We start from the raw sequence: 15444 nt of genomic DNA, 5'->3' as shown, positions 1-15444 counted from the left end.
CTGGACAATAAGAGGTGTCCCCTGCTGCAGGTGTAGTTGACTATGCTGCCACCGTTCTTGTTTTCTGTGTTGTGTGTGAGGTATCTTGAATGACTATACTTTTTTTTCACTTTTAGCTTTACCAGGAAGTGCTGGAATGTTGCCTTCGGGAACAGTAGCAGTGGTAGGAAATGGCCCTCCCCTCCCTGCCTCATCTCCAGAAGCAGGGGCAGGACCCCCTCCTTTCCCCAAGAGTTCCCCTGCACCCAGGAAGGGGGAGGAGGGGAGTGGATTTTATTTATTTTTTAAATATTTTTTTTATTTTGAATAACTTTTGTGTCTTGTGAGTGTTACTGAATGGGTTTAGTGAGGTGTTAGTGTGAATGATGGAGCTCAGTGCTGTTGTATGAGGGCATGTTGTAAGGGTATGAGAGGAAGATTTCTCCTAGAACAAGCAGGATGGTAGTCCTCACATGTGGTGACATCATCCGATGGAGCCCGGCATGGAAAACTTTTGTCAAAGTTTCTAGAAGCTTTGACCAGCAGACTGAGCATGCCCAGCCTGCTACTATCCACGCGTCCACGCAAGGTCCCCCTTCAGTCCCTTCTTTTGCGCGGTGTAGTTGCCTCGTGGTCCATGGAGCTCCACATTTTTCAAATTTTTTCTCAACTTTCTTCACGTTCTCTCTAATCCTTATCTGGTCCCTCTTTGCGGTCAGTGCCCTTCCGGTACGATGCGTTCATTTCAGCCTTTGCTCGATCTTGCAGTCGATTCCTGACTCTCCACCTCTCAGTGCCCGTTGGCCATTGACCGCACGTCAGGCCTTTTTTTATGGTGTTGACCAGTTTTCGTCTGTGCCCGCTATGTCCATTACGGACCCGCATGAGATTTGCATTCTCTGCCTGGGGGCCTCGTATGATGTCCGTGGGTGGTGTTTGTGTGTCATGCACACCTTGACAAAATGGAGAAACATTTCGGGACCCTGAAGTCCTCCACTCCTGCATCGGTCGCTTTGATGCCTAAGGATCGCTGGGAGCTGTCCCTGTCTCTCGTGGTCCCTTTGATTTCCACCCCCAAGGATCGGGATGAGGGAGATTGATCCTCTTTGGTCTCTCCCCTCCCCCAGACTTTGGGGTCATCATCTTGCTAGGTGCCGGGGAAAGACCGGGTCGAGCATCGGAAGCGATCCCGGAAGCACTGGCACTGGTCACCATCCTGAGACAGTTCTGGTTCTGGAGCGGTGTCAGCGGCTACCGCGCTGCCATCGAAGTGGCACTGACCACAGGGAGGCCCCATCCTCCGATGCCCCCAGTAGCCTGAGGCATTCCCCACCAATACCGGTGCTGGACACCATGCCACCTCGAAGATGAGCAGACAACACCTAGTCACCCTCCATCAATCCTGTCCAATCAGGACTTCCAGGAAGACTTGGACCGCAGGGTGCAGTCGGCGGTGCTTAAAGCGCTGCAAGGAGTTGAGATACCAGCGCCACCAGCCCCCATACCGGTGCCTGAGCCTCCGCCATCGATGTTGACACCCTTGCTGGAGCGTCTGGACATCTTTCTTGGCCTCCTACCGACACAGCCAGTGCCCAAGGGGCCTTTGATGCCCCACCGGCCATCGATGCCCTCCACCAGAGTGATCCTGATCTCCGGGTCCTTCAAGGAGGAAGAGGCCACCAGGACCGGGCGCTCTTGCCCACAGTTTGCTGAGCCATTGCCAGGCCCTTCCGGCTTGCTGTGGCTGATGACCCCCTTGATGCTGGGGGATCCATTGGTGCCGCGGGTGCCCCTCAAGCCTTCGCCCTTGGCATTCTGGCCCAAGTGAGGACTCTTGGGGTGATGACTCCTCGGACTCATCCTCAGAGTACTCCAACGACCCTCTCTCAGGGCCTTCGCCCCCAGAGGAGCGGTGCCGGTCACCACCTGAGGACCTGTTTGTGAGGTTTGTTAGGGCTATGACTGAGGCCATCCCTTTTCAGCTCCTTATGGAGGAGGATGCTCGCCAGAAGATGCTGGAAGTACTCCAGTTCATTGATGCTCCTAAAGAAATCATGGCAGTTCCAATCCACAACATTTTTAAGGAACTTCTCCGTATGTGGGAGCATCCCATTTTCGTCTCCCCAGTTAATAGAAAAGCTGATGCCACCTACTTGGTGCAACAGGCAATGGAGTTCGAGAGGAGGCAGCTCCCCCACCAGTCGTTGGTAGTGGAGTCCACCCTAAAAAAAAAGGCCTGTCGTTCCCACAGCCATTCCTCCGTTCCTCTGGGACGTGAGCATAGGGAACTTCTCACCATAGTGAGAAAGATCTTCCAAGGCGCCATGCTGGTCGCCCGCATTGTGGCTTACCAACTCTACATGACTCAATATAACTGCAATCTCTGGAAGTAAGTCCAGGACTTTGCAGAGGGCCTTCCCCAGCAGCAGCAGGAAGCACTTACAGCCATTGCCTCGCTGGGCTTGTAAGTAGGGAACACAAGGTGCGCTCCATTTATGATGTTTTTGAAACCGCAGCCCACTTAGCTGTTGTAGGCATTGGAGCCAGTTGAATGGCTTGGCTCAGGTCCTCAGAACTCCAGCTGGAGGTCCAGGGTAGGCTTGCCGATCTCCCCTGTACAGGTAAGAACCTGTTCGGGGACGAGGTCCGGGATACGATGGCATAGCTGAAGGACACCCTCCAGCAGCTATCCGCTAGTCCATCAGAAGGGCCATCCTCAGCCAGGAATTCATCCAGGCAAGGCTCTCATAAGCCCTTCTACCGGCAGAGGAAGTATTACCCTCAAGCTGCTCAGACTCGCACACCCCAGACCAGTTCTAGGGGTCACACCCGCTAACAGCAGACTCCCAGACCCCAACTGGCACCCCAATAAACCCTGGCCATGGGCTTTTGACTGGCGGTGAGGGAGCACAAGTCAGGTGGCAGTTCCCTTGGCATCTGATCCCCCAGTTGGCGGCAGGCTCCTCAGCTTCACCCAGCGCTGGGTTGGGATCACGTCGGACCGCTGGGTCCTTTCCATTATACGCCAGGGGTACCATCTGCACTTCAGCCAGCCCCCGGAGATCTCTCCCCCATGTCCTTGGTGGGGTTCATCCGCCCATTTGATCGTTCTTCAACAAGAGCTCTCCGCCCTCCCTACAGCGGGCACAGTGGAACCGGTCCTGGGCAGACAGCAGGGTCCACGGAATCTACTCTAGGTATTTCCTCATCCCAAAAAGGAATGGCTTCTTGAGCCCCATCCTCGAACTCAGGGCGCTGAACAAGTTTCTAATAAGAGAAAAACTCAAGATGGTCTCCCTGGGCACACTGATCCCCCCTCTTCTGAAGAGGAAACTGGCTCTGCTCCCTCGACCTGAAGGAGACATTCGCACATATTGCGATTGTCCCCAACCACAGGAAGTACCCCTGCTTTGTGGTGGGGAGTGCACATTTTCAATATAAAGTGCTGCCCTTTGGGCTGGCATCAGCCCCCCCGCATCTTCACCAAATGCTTAGCGATGGTGGCTGCCACCTCAGGTGTCACTCAGTCCATCTGTTCCCATACCTGGATGACTGGCTGGTCAGGAGCGATTCCTGCTCTGGAACCTTGCAAGCTCTGGCCCTGATGGTTCAGCCCTGTGGGGTTCATTATTAACTTCCCCAAGTTGCACCTCTGTCCATCCCCGCAGCTGGACTTCATAGGTGCCAAGTTGGGCATGACACAAGCGAAAGCTTTCTTGCCCAAGGATCAGGCAGTTGCCCTCCTTGCTGGCCATCCTCATCTGCAACAGCGGGAGGATGTCAGCCCATCTACTCCGCCTGCTGGGCCACAAGGCAACCTCCGTCCATGTGACACCCTTAGCCCACCTCCGCATGCGGACCCCTAGGTGGGCCTTGCGGTCTCAGTGGCAGCAAGCATTCCAGGATCTAGAGGCTCTGATCACAGTCACAGACCCTCTTAAGTATCCTTGGCCTGGTGGGAAGCCCTCCCCAATCTAGAATGCGGACTTCCCTTCCAGCCCACGTCTCCCCTGGTGCCCCTCACCACTGATGCTTCTTCTCAGGGGTAGGGAGCCCACACAGACAGCCTACACACTCGGGACTTTTGGACCGCAGCTGAACATAAGAAATTGCCATGCTGGGTCAGACCAAGGGTCCATCAAGCCCAGCATCCTGTTTCCAACACAGGCCAAACCAGGCCACAAGAACCTGGCAATTATCCAAACACTAAGAAGATCCCATGCTACTGATGTAATTAATAGCAGTGGCTATTCCCTAAGTAAACTTGATTAATAGCCGTTAATGGACCTCTCCTCCAAGAACTCATCCGAACCTTTTTTGAACCCAGCTACACTAACTGCACTAACCACATCCTCTGGCAACAAATTCCAGTGCTTTATTGTGCGTTGAGTGAAAAAGAATTTTCTCCGATTAGTCTTAAATGTGCTACTTGCTAACTTCATGGAATACCCCCTGGAACGTCTATTATTCTAAAGTGTAAATAACCGAGTCACATCTACTCGTTCAAGACCTCTCATGATCTTAAAGATCTCTATCATATTTATTTATTTATTTTATTTATTTAATTCTTTTATATACCGACCTTCATGACAGGTGTCATATCAAATCGGTTTACATGGAACAAGGGGTAAAAAAAACATTCTTATCAATCATTTAACAGTAAAATAATTAGAGGAGGTAAAAAAGTTACATATAACAAGGAGATCGAACTTGGGAATAGAAGAAAGAGAAGGACAGCGGGATAACCATTTTGATAAATGATTATGATAAACCATATCCCCCCTCAGCTGTCTCTTCTCCAAGCTGAACAGTCCTAACCTCTTCAGCCTTTCCTCATAGGGGAGCTGTTCCATCCCCTTTATCATTTTGGTTGCCCTTCTCTGTACCTTCTCCATCGCAACTTTATCTTTTTTGAAGCACATTGCCAGATAAACTTTCTGGAACCTTGGGTGATACGGTACACCCTGTGAGCTTTTCGGGATCAGTTGTCATCCAAGGAAGTTCTGATCAGGACGGACAACCAGCTCACGATGTGGTACATCAACAAACAGGGTAGCACAGGCTTGTTCCTCCTCTGCCAGGAGGTAGTGCAGGTTTGGAACTGGGCCCTCTCCCAAGGGATGTATCTGAGGGCGACCTACCTGCCAGGTCACCTCAACACGCTGGCAGACCACCTCAGCTGGTCATTCCAGCTACACGAGTGGTCCCTCAACCCTGCGGTAGCGGCTGAATTATTCCACCGCTGGCGTAAACCGGATGTGGACCTGTTCACCTCCCCTCTCAATCACAAGTTGAGCAGATTCTGCTCTCTAGTAGCAGGGAATGGCCATCCGGCCTGCGATGCCTTCTCCCTTCACTGGTGGCAGGGCCTTCTGTATGCATACCCACCTCTCCCGCTTCTCTTGAAGACTCGTCGAAGTTTCAGGAGGACAGGGGGGACCATGATTCTCGTGGCACCCTCCTTGCCTCGGCAGGTTTGGTTTCCACTCCTCTAGGACCTGTCGATGGTTGCACCAATCCCGTTAGGGACAATGCCCGACCTCATATCGCAAAACCAGGGCACCCTGTGCCACCCGAACCTCTGGGTGCTGGCCCTCACGACTTGGATGTTGAGCACATGATCCTCCAGCCTTTACAGCTTTCAGACTGTGTTTCTCGGGTCCTGATCGAGTCCTAGAAACTTTCGACTAGAAAGTCCTATACCTCAAAGTGAAAACACTTTTCCATCTGATGCGAGGGGCATGGATTGGACCCTTTCTCATCTCTCTCCTCCAGCTGCTGGAATACCTATGACACCTGAAACTGGGCTACAGACCAATTCCATCAGAGTACACCTCAGTGCTGTCAGTGCATACCACTGAACTGTTGCTGGCACACCCGTTTCGGTCCAGCCCCTAGTTGGCCGCTTCTTGAGGGTCTCTTCCAATTGAAACTCCCTCTTCAGCCTCCGGCAGCATCCTAGGACCTCAGCATGGTCTTGGCAAGATTGAATCGGCCTCCCTTTGAGTGCCTGCAGTCCTGTGGTCTGAAGTTATTCACCTGGAAAGTCATATTCCTGGTTGCGATCACTTCCGCTAGCAGGGTTAGCAAGCTTTATGCCCTGGTTACATATGCACCCTATATGCAGTTCTTCCACGACCGTGTGGTCCTGCGTAAGCATCCTAAATTCTTGCCCAAGGTGGTGACTGATTTCCACATCAATCAGTCAACTATTTTACCCACCTTCTTTCCGAGGCCACATTCCCATCCAGGGGAACATGCTTTCCAATCCCTGGACTATAAACGGGTGTTAGCTTTTTACCTGGACTGCACAGCGAACCACAGGCAGTCCACCCAGTTCTTTGTGTCTTTTGACCCCAACAGGCTAGGGACAGTGGTGGATAAGCAAATCCTAATGAACTGGCTGGCGGATTGCATTGCCTTCTGCTATACACAAGTAAGCTTCCAACTGGCCGGCAGAGTGAAGGCTCACTCTGTGCGTGCCATCACAACATCGGTGGCCCATATGTATATGGTCCCCATTGCTGAAATTTGCTGGGCTGCGACCTGGAGTTCTCTCCACACGTTCACAGCACACTATTACCTTGACAGGGATAGCAGTCAGGACAGTGCCTGTGGTTAGTCCGTCCTGCGCAACCTGTTCTGGACTTGAACCCAACTCTCTTCACTCGTGCTCCTTGTGGGACCAGACCGCCTCCTGTTTTCCCATAGCACCGCAGTTGTGTTGTGCCCTTTGGCACCTTGTTCGGCCGCTGTTGGTCTCTCTGATTGAAAGGAGCAGTCTGGAGCTCTGTATTCACTCACATGTAAGGACTATCATCCTGCTTGACCTAGGAGAAAGTGTAGTTGCTTACCTGTAACAGGTGTTCTCCTAGGACAGCAGGATGGTAGTCCTCAGGAATCTCGCCAACCTCCCCACGATGTTGGGTTCACCTTCGGTTTTTTATTTTATTTTTTCACTCATGTTTTGCTATGTTACGAGACTGAAGGGGGGACCTTGCGTAAATGCTCGGATAGTAACAGGCTGGGCATGCTCAGTCTGCTGGCCAAAGTTTCTAGAAACTTTGATATGTTTTCCATGCTGGGCTCCATTGGATGATGTCACCCACATGTGAGGACTAACATCCTGCTGTTCTAGGAGATCACCTGTTACAAGTAAGTAACTGTGCTCTATGTATGCAAGAGGTGTGTATGGTTGGGGGGGGGGGGATGTGTTAGTAGGTTGGTATACTTGCCAAGTAGGTAGGAATTGTTAAAATGTTTTTTCAGTAAAGAAGAGCCTGGGCGTTTGCTGCATGGAATCTATCTACTCATTGGGATCCTGTCAGGTACTTGTGATCTGGATTGGCCACTGTTGGAAACAGGATACTGGGCTTGATGGACCCTCAATCTGACCTACTATGCCAATTCTTATGATACTACCATGATTACCCCAACAGGTCTCTTTAAAGTGAAGAAACTTCTAAAATGGGACAATTTTGCAATGTTTTCTTGAAACTTTAGTTCCAATTTCATTTCAATGGAGTCAAATAGAGTAAAAGGAGCTATGGTGACATGAGCTAGCTTCAATGATTCTCCATGGGAAGAAACTAAAAATCACTGTTCTCCCATATCCACATGGGCCCTATGTAACAAAAAGGAGACTGCTGGGGTTTACTCCTGCTCTATTTTGAGTGGAGATCTTGGGGAGATGACTAAAAGCTGCGTATCCAGGTAAGTGAATAACCCTTTGTGGATGGGGAAGTGAGAGTAGGGCAGAATAGAATCAGATAGAGTAGAGGTAGGCTCTGCTTTATTTTGGGGGGGGGGTGGGGTTTGTACACTTTCTGGATAGAATTTTTAAATGATTTAAACCACCATCAGACCGATACAATATTGGTGTACGGAAAACAGATACGCTATGATTGAGCGCCCGCTCTCCTAACACACCGCTGCACTGCTCTGGGGTGCACGGTGTTATATTTAAATGGGCTGCCATGATAAAAAGGAGGTGCTAGCGGAAACTGTGTTCTCCTAGCACCTCCTCGGCAGCAGGTGCCCAGGAGAGGTGGCTATACCTAACCTATGTGCAGCCATCGGTTAGGAAAATGGATTCTTGATAGAGAGTCCCTTTTCCTAACCTGACCTTACAGAAAAGCAGTATTTTCTGCTTTTCTGTAATCTTTTTGGGCTCCTCAAGCGCTAATGCCTGATCTGGGGCAGGTGCTAATTTTTTAGGGTAAAAATGTTCTTGTTGGGTGCACTTTTTTTTTTTTTTTTGCAGCTGGGGGAAATAGCCTCATCAACATGGATTTACATATGATAAGCAGTTGGTTGGACGTGCATTTTGGATCGGGGGTTATGGACATATGAACAAAACGCACGTCCAATCACATGTTGAGCCGTGCACTGCAGCCAGCGCATAGTATTGCATCAGCCTGTATGCATAGTGCACAAATATATACATTTTTTTACACGAGTAGATATTTAGGTAAACCCCATATTTGGCCACTATTCGCACAGTAGAAGCTGAAGCCTCTGAGGATGAACTGACCCCATAGCGCAGACTGGTAAAGTGATGATTTTGGTGTGCAGTTGTGGAGAGCAGTGGAGTTTCCTATGAGTGCTCACAGGAATCTGCAATAATGAAACTCCTGTATGTGAACGACCAAAACCTATCAAATGCTGTACATTTTCAATGTGTTACTATTTTGTTTTTATGGGATAACCATGTTATGAATAAGAAGGTGTTGGTAAAGCACAAGTATTTATCATTTCCTTCCAACAGTGGTAATCTGCAATGGAAATAATCTGTACTGAAGGAGTTAAAAACCCAAATTATTTGACTAGGATTCATTGCTGAATATTTTTCTGGATCTCTGTGAAGAAGCACCAAGCTGTGCCGCTTGTAATGCTCAAATCAATGACAAAAATCAATACATTGCTGCCTTTCAGCTACATACCAATCATATTGTATGCTGATGCATACATTCTAGTCTCTTGTGAAAATACTGTGTAGTTGAATGTCACTGTCAAGTAAAGAGGGCAAACTAGGATAAGCATAAGTTGGTTATAATGACTCAAAATTGTAAATATTGAAAGATAAATATGAAGTTAAATAATAAACTGGGGGCGGTGGTTAGGGCATGAAAGTCCATGATATCTTATAGCATGGGGGGGGATAAGCAGGCAGAGAACCTTCACAATCTGCCAGATGGTCCAAAGCTGAAGAAACTTTACAGGGTGATCAAAAGAACCTGGGAGCTGGGATTTTAAGGGGCAGAGCAGCAAACCACCTGAGGAACAAAAGATCAGTACTCGGGGAGACTAGCTCACCAGTTCAACAAGAGGAGGAGCCCCACTGCACTGACAATAGAAACCTGAGCTCAAGGAGCTTCATGAGTAGGACATCTACAGGATCATTCCAGGTACATTTCATCTTGCTGTAACTGAGGTGAAAAAATGACTTTCATGTTAAGAAATGGTCCAGGTTAAACTGTTACCTATTTATTATTCCACATTCTACTGTTATAAACCAAATACTAAACTTTTCATTACTTTGCAACTTCCTTGTGTGTTCCTATCAATTGTAAATGGTCCATCTCTAGTGGTGTGCAAGCTTCCACATTTGCACAAGGCACCACTAGTTTGTATTTAATAAAAGTAAAGCACACGTAAACCATTTCAAGACCATCAGAAATGACTTCCAGTTATGCCCTGTTCGGTGGGTGCTGCTTGGGACAGTTCTTGCTATACTCGTCATTACATTATACAAGTACTGATACTAGGACTATTCTTTTGCTTATGTCTCACTCGAAAGCTCTAGCCAAACGCTCCATTCCATCTTTTTGGGCTAATCGGTTGGTTAAAAAGAAATATGGCTCAAAGAACAGAGCTAAGCAGGCTGGAGCACGCGGATGACTTGGCTTCAGTGAATGAACTGAGACTGGAAGCCTCTGACGCTGGAGACCAAGTGAACAATTTGCAGACAAAATATCTAAAACTCGACTCATGATTTGCAACTATAGTCAATAAAGTGGCCCAGCTTATAGTCTCAGTGCAGGAAAACATAACCTGTTTAGAGGAACAGGAGATGAAGATTCAAGACCTTGAAATGGCTGTTACCAGTGCCTCTTCTAACATTGACAAATTGGAGTGATCACATATTTTGATAGTGGAAAAAACTGATGATCTCAAACTGTTCATGGTACTGTAATATTCCTATCTTGGGACTCCCTGAGAGGTCAAAAAGCGCCTATATGGCACGTTCTCCAGGTGGCTGCCTGAGTTACTCAAAATGGAGTGTGCCAAGGGAGCTATAAAAATTGATCACACTCATCAGACTTTGACACCCTCCCCGGCTCCAGGGGGAGGGTTCGCCCTTCTGCAGTCATTGTAAAGTTGCATAATTTTAACAACACGTGTGCCATAATGAATGCAGCCAGAGCCATTCCAACCCTAACTTACCAGATCTGTAAGATTATGATTTTCCAGGGCTTTTCATCAAAGATCCAACGGAAGAGGCAGGCCTATATTGAGGTGAAAAAGAAGCTTCAGAACCTTAACATTAGATATATGATGCTGTACCCTGCAAGGCTTTGGGTTGTTGTGGATGGCAAACCTCTAAATTTTGATAACATGCAAGTGACGGAGAGCTGGCTGAAAGACTAAAAAACTGCATCAAGAAACCTATTTGGCTCATCACTGAAAGTGAAGTGCAATGGCTATGATTCCTGTTTTCTTTCTTCTGCAGGAGTATTGACCAGCAGGATGACTATATAATATCTTTGATTACTGTGCTCTCTTTTCAATCGGAGTTTGAAAATGGCTCTGCTTGGAATACCTTAATGCTCTGGTGTTATGTCTTTTTATTTTTCCTTTCTCTTCCTTCATTTTTTGGAAGTACTAACTTTAAGAGCACATATGCTACCTATGTGCTTATTATTTGCTGGTACTTCCCTTTTATCAAAAAATGCTTTGTTGCTTAATATTTATCTTTGTTTTCACACCAGGGGCAATACTCTGGAACAAGGCTGGTTTAGAGACAAGGGATTGAGTTCTATTGTACTTACGGGTTACAAGGTGTGTTCTATGTTGGGGAGAGGGGGTTATAGGGAAGATTCTTGAAAGGTAAGGGAGTTTTGCTAATTTTTGGTGGGTTGTTACTTGCTGCAGAGGAGTGGGTCTTGAAGGTTTTCTCACTTAAGGGGATACAGGGTTATTGGGGTAGGCTGGTTACCTGATTCAGAGTGGAGGGTGGGGGCAGAATTGGAATGGTTCATTTTGTTAGTCAAAATTTTGACTTTACAAGACTGGTAAAAGAAAACAATCCGGTAACCGATCCAAGATGGCTAACAGCAAACAAACAACAAGGTGGAATCGGTAAGATGGACTTTATTGAATCTTGCCCGACTCTGGCCGAGTTTCGCTCATCGAGCTGCCTCAGGGGCTATTGCAAACAAATAAAAACAAATAAAAAGACATACAAACATATATATTGAACTAACAAGTAAATTGCAATACAAAAATGTCATAAAAATCATATTAAATAATATAAAATAAATGTAAAAATAGACATATTACACTATAAAATGAAATCATAGACATGGTCTAATTTGTTTGTATGTGTATACAAACCACTATGCAACTATTTTATGAGACAAATATGCATTTGAGTGTACAAATAGCCATACAGCAAAATTGATAAAAAAACAAATAAAAATAAAGGGAGTGCTTGTGTACATTTTGACAACTTAATGAATCAACCTTCAAAAAGATCATAAACCATATGTATATCCAATATAGAAACAATGTGAAGAAATAGAAAATTAAAAATTAAAAATAAAAATAAAAACTAATAGACATAAAACTTTTAAATAAAGTAATTAAAAAATATGTGAAGGGAAGGGGAAGAAAAATAATAAAAATGAGGAAGAGTTAAAAAAAAAGGTGAAAAGAATTGAAAAAAAGAATGAAAAAAAGGGGGGGGGGGGGGGGCGAGTGTGTGTGGATGGTGTTTAGACTTCTCTTTTGTAACTGTGTGAATTGCATACAATGAAAAACACCCTCGAAAGACCCCTTGAACTGCAAGTACCTTTAGAGCCACTTGAATTGGCTCAGATTAGCACAGACTTCACATACACTGTGATCCCAGAATCATTAATCATCAAACTGACTGAAAAAAGAAATATTGTTGGACTATAATTATCACGATAATAGGAATCAACCAACCTGTGTAAATCCAATTTATTAAGGCATTTATCGGACCTGTTTCAAAACGATACTTTGAATGGCAAAACACTATAAGGACAGTGATATCACATTTCTTTAAAGAAAAGGAAATGAAATTAATTCATTGAAACATTTTTATATGGCCATTGCCCTGTAGCTAATTATAATTTCCTCCGAAGCAAACCTGAATATAGCCAATGTTACCAGTGTTGAAATTATTATTGTTATGTATAGAGTTGTGCACGTTAGACATGTCTAAAAACAAACTACTAAAACAAATAATATAGATAGTGATCTAAAAGACCGGTGCCGATGAGACTTGTTATTTAATAATTAAAAACAAACCAAAAACCAACTTGCAATGACGGACCAAGTTAAAACCCCATAAAAAAAGAGGAGGGAAAAACTTGAGTAATACATTTGTCATCAATGATATAAAAAACACGGTTGTAAACGACATGTAACTGGAAATTATGATCAGCGATTTAAAACGCGTTGAACTTCAAAATTAAAGTAAAAACCTTGAAAGGTTTGCATTTTATCTTAATATATTTACCATCAGTAGAAACGGCACTCGCGTATTCGCCTCTCAAACAAATGCTGTGCAGAACTGAATCAAGCTGTCTGACGGCATAGTTATAGTCCACCACGCCTTTTAAATCTTGCGACCACAAACGCACCTGTATTTAATCAGCCTAATACATTCAACTTGATATATTACATTCAACCTCACCGCTCAAACGATTGTTGTGCAAAACCAAATCGTGCTGTCTAAGGGTGTTATTGAACCCCATTATGTTTTCGAGGATTGGGCTTCTGTTTGCATTAATAATTAGATTTGGATATCATATACTGATTCAGTAGTTGAAGATAAAATGGTACAATGGTGAAATGAATATTCTTGAATGCATGTAGAATATCTGCCTCGATAAAAAGAGAGTGCATTCTCCAGCATGTGCGTAGGAGTGATGCATAGATCCTTCTGTTATAGGAAACTCACCTAGTTGACTCAGAGCATGAGAAGCTCAAAGCTGGCTGAGTGGCATCTGTCTATTACTCGTCCTACAACTCGCGTAGTTGGGGGGGGGGGGGGGGGTATGTATTTTAATAGACAAAAACCTGCCGTTGCAAGTAAATAGACATTTTAGTGATAAAAACAGTAGGTTTGTTTTTCTTGACTGCTCTTTGCTGTTGCATCTGTCGGTCGCAGACGGCTGCGACCACTCTGCCTTACCTCTTTTTCTCCCCTTTCTCTTTCTTTGGGCAAGATGGCTGTCCCCAGTGCCGAGGGCCATGGCGTTTCCAGATGAGCATGGGCGTCCCCATCTGCCATGCTCACTCCCGTGGCTTCCTAGGGCGCGAGCCCGCACATCTCAGACACTCAAATACACGTCAGGGCGGGAACCTTGGGGGCGGCCCCACCTCATGACGTCAGTACCTCCGGGTATATCTAGCCTCCGCTTCCACTACCAATTTGAGTTAGCAAAGACTTTGCTTCGCTACTCTGACTGCTCTAAGCTGCATGCTTAGATGCCACTTTCACGCTAAGGGCCTCGCTCCAGCAGAAACTCTAGACACCCACTCCTTGGGGGTCTCTCGCTTCCAACTTCCCTTCAGGGTCCTCACTAACCAAACACAACCGCTCCTCGGGGGTCTTTTCTCTCTATTCATTTTCAGGATATTGGACCATTGGGTACTCGCTCCTCGAGGGCCTATCTATTTCATATCCTGCACCACGGACCTTCGGTCCCACCATTCTACCATCAGGAAGACGCTTTCACTCTGTGAGTACCTCTACAATCCGACGCTCCAACTCCACCCACCAGCCGCGGCGTTACCCGCATTGCGGGCTCCTGCCTATCGTGAACATCTGGGTGAGACTACACTTCTGAGCCTGTTGAATGTATTGGCACTTCGTGGATCAGTGCCTTACCTTCCTGCTTCACCATCTATTTACAGCAGTACAATAAAGACTATCCATTCTGTGTCTGCTATCTGTGTCAGCCTATCACCGTGGTTCCCCATGGGGCTCCTCCGAGTGGGCGGAGTCATCTCCATTGCGACCAAGGGTCCACAATGCCTCAAACACAACATTTGCATCCTGTAAACTTTACTTTGCTTAATCTTTATGACCTAATGTAGGTTATGCAGAATTTTATAGTGCTTTAATTGATGAGTTAATACAATTTGGATTCAAATCATTGTACACTGGTGTTGATTGGAATGCTTGTCCTGCTCCATCAATAGATAAAACTTCCTTACCACGAGTTGGCATTGTCACCTCAACATCTCTTAAAGATCTCATGGAAACTTTGCAATTGAAGATTTCTGGAGACAATGTCACCTGAGGGTCTGAGATTATATTTATTATTCTCCTAGGCATGGCATGTACAATTAGATCAATTTCTATTTGTGTTCAGCAAACTTTTTATACAATAATGACATTTTGCCTTGTATCATTTCTGATCATCACCAGGTCCAATTGCAATTTTCCTTTAAGGCAATTCAATCTCAGTCATATTCATGGAGGCTTAACACCACATTGCTCGGAGATAGAAGTCATCCCCACCAACGATACCTGATGAACAAGCACAATCCAAGGCCAATGAGCTTGCTTCATTCTTTCAGCAGAAGATTACAAATACTCTGGCTCTCCTACCAACCAATACCATCACATGCTCTACATTCTCCACCACTCACACCCACACCGGAATCAAGCTCGACAACTTCGAACTGACATCCCCCGGGGAGATCGAATCCCTCCTCAAGAGACAGAAACCATCTAGCCATCCAGCGGACAATATACCATCCAAACTCCTGCTACTGATTCCAAACAGGATCTCAGGACCTCTAGCTAACATTATAAACTGCTCACTAGCACAAGGGAGGTACCCAGATAGCTTAAAAACCGCTTCTCTTAAACCCCTCCTCAAGAAGCACAACTTAGACCCCAAAGAACCTGCTAACTTCTGCCCCATCTCAAATCTCCCGTTCTTAGCCAAACTTACAGAGAAATTGGTAAACACTCAGCTGTCAGATTATCTAGAGGATCACAACATTCTATTCCCTTCCCAATACAGATTCCGCAAATCTCGCAGTACAGAAACGCTTCTCATTTCCTTAACAGACCATATCATTATGGGATTAGACAAGGGCTATTCTTTCCTTCTAGTTCTTTTAGACATCTCGGCGGCCTTCGACACCGTCAACCACGCCATCCTTCTGACTCTCCTATCAGAAATAGGTGTATCAGGA

The sequence above is a fragment of the Rhinatrema bivittatum genome, chromosome 5 (assembly GCF_901001135.1).
Source record: "Rhinatrema bivittatum chromosome 5, aRhiBiv1.1, whole genome shotgun sequence".
Taxonomy (NCBI): domain Eukaryota; kingdom Metazoa; phylum Chordata; class Amphibia; order Gymnophiona; family Rhinatrematidae; genus Rhinatrema; species Rhinatrema bivittatum.
Note: the sequence above shows the minus strand (reverse complement) of the source record.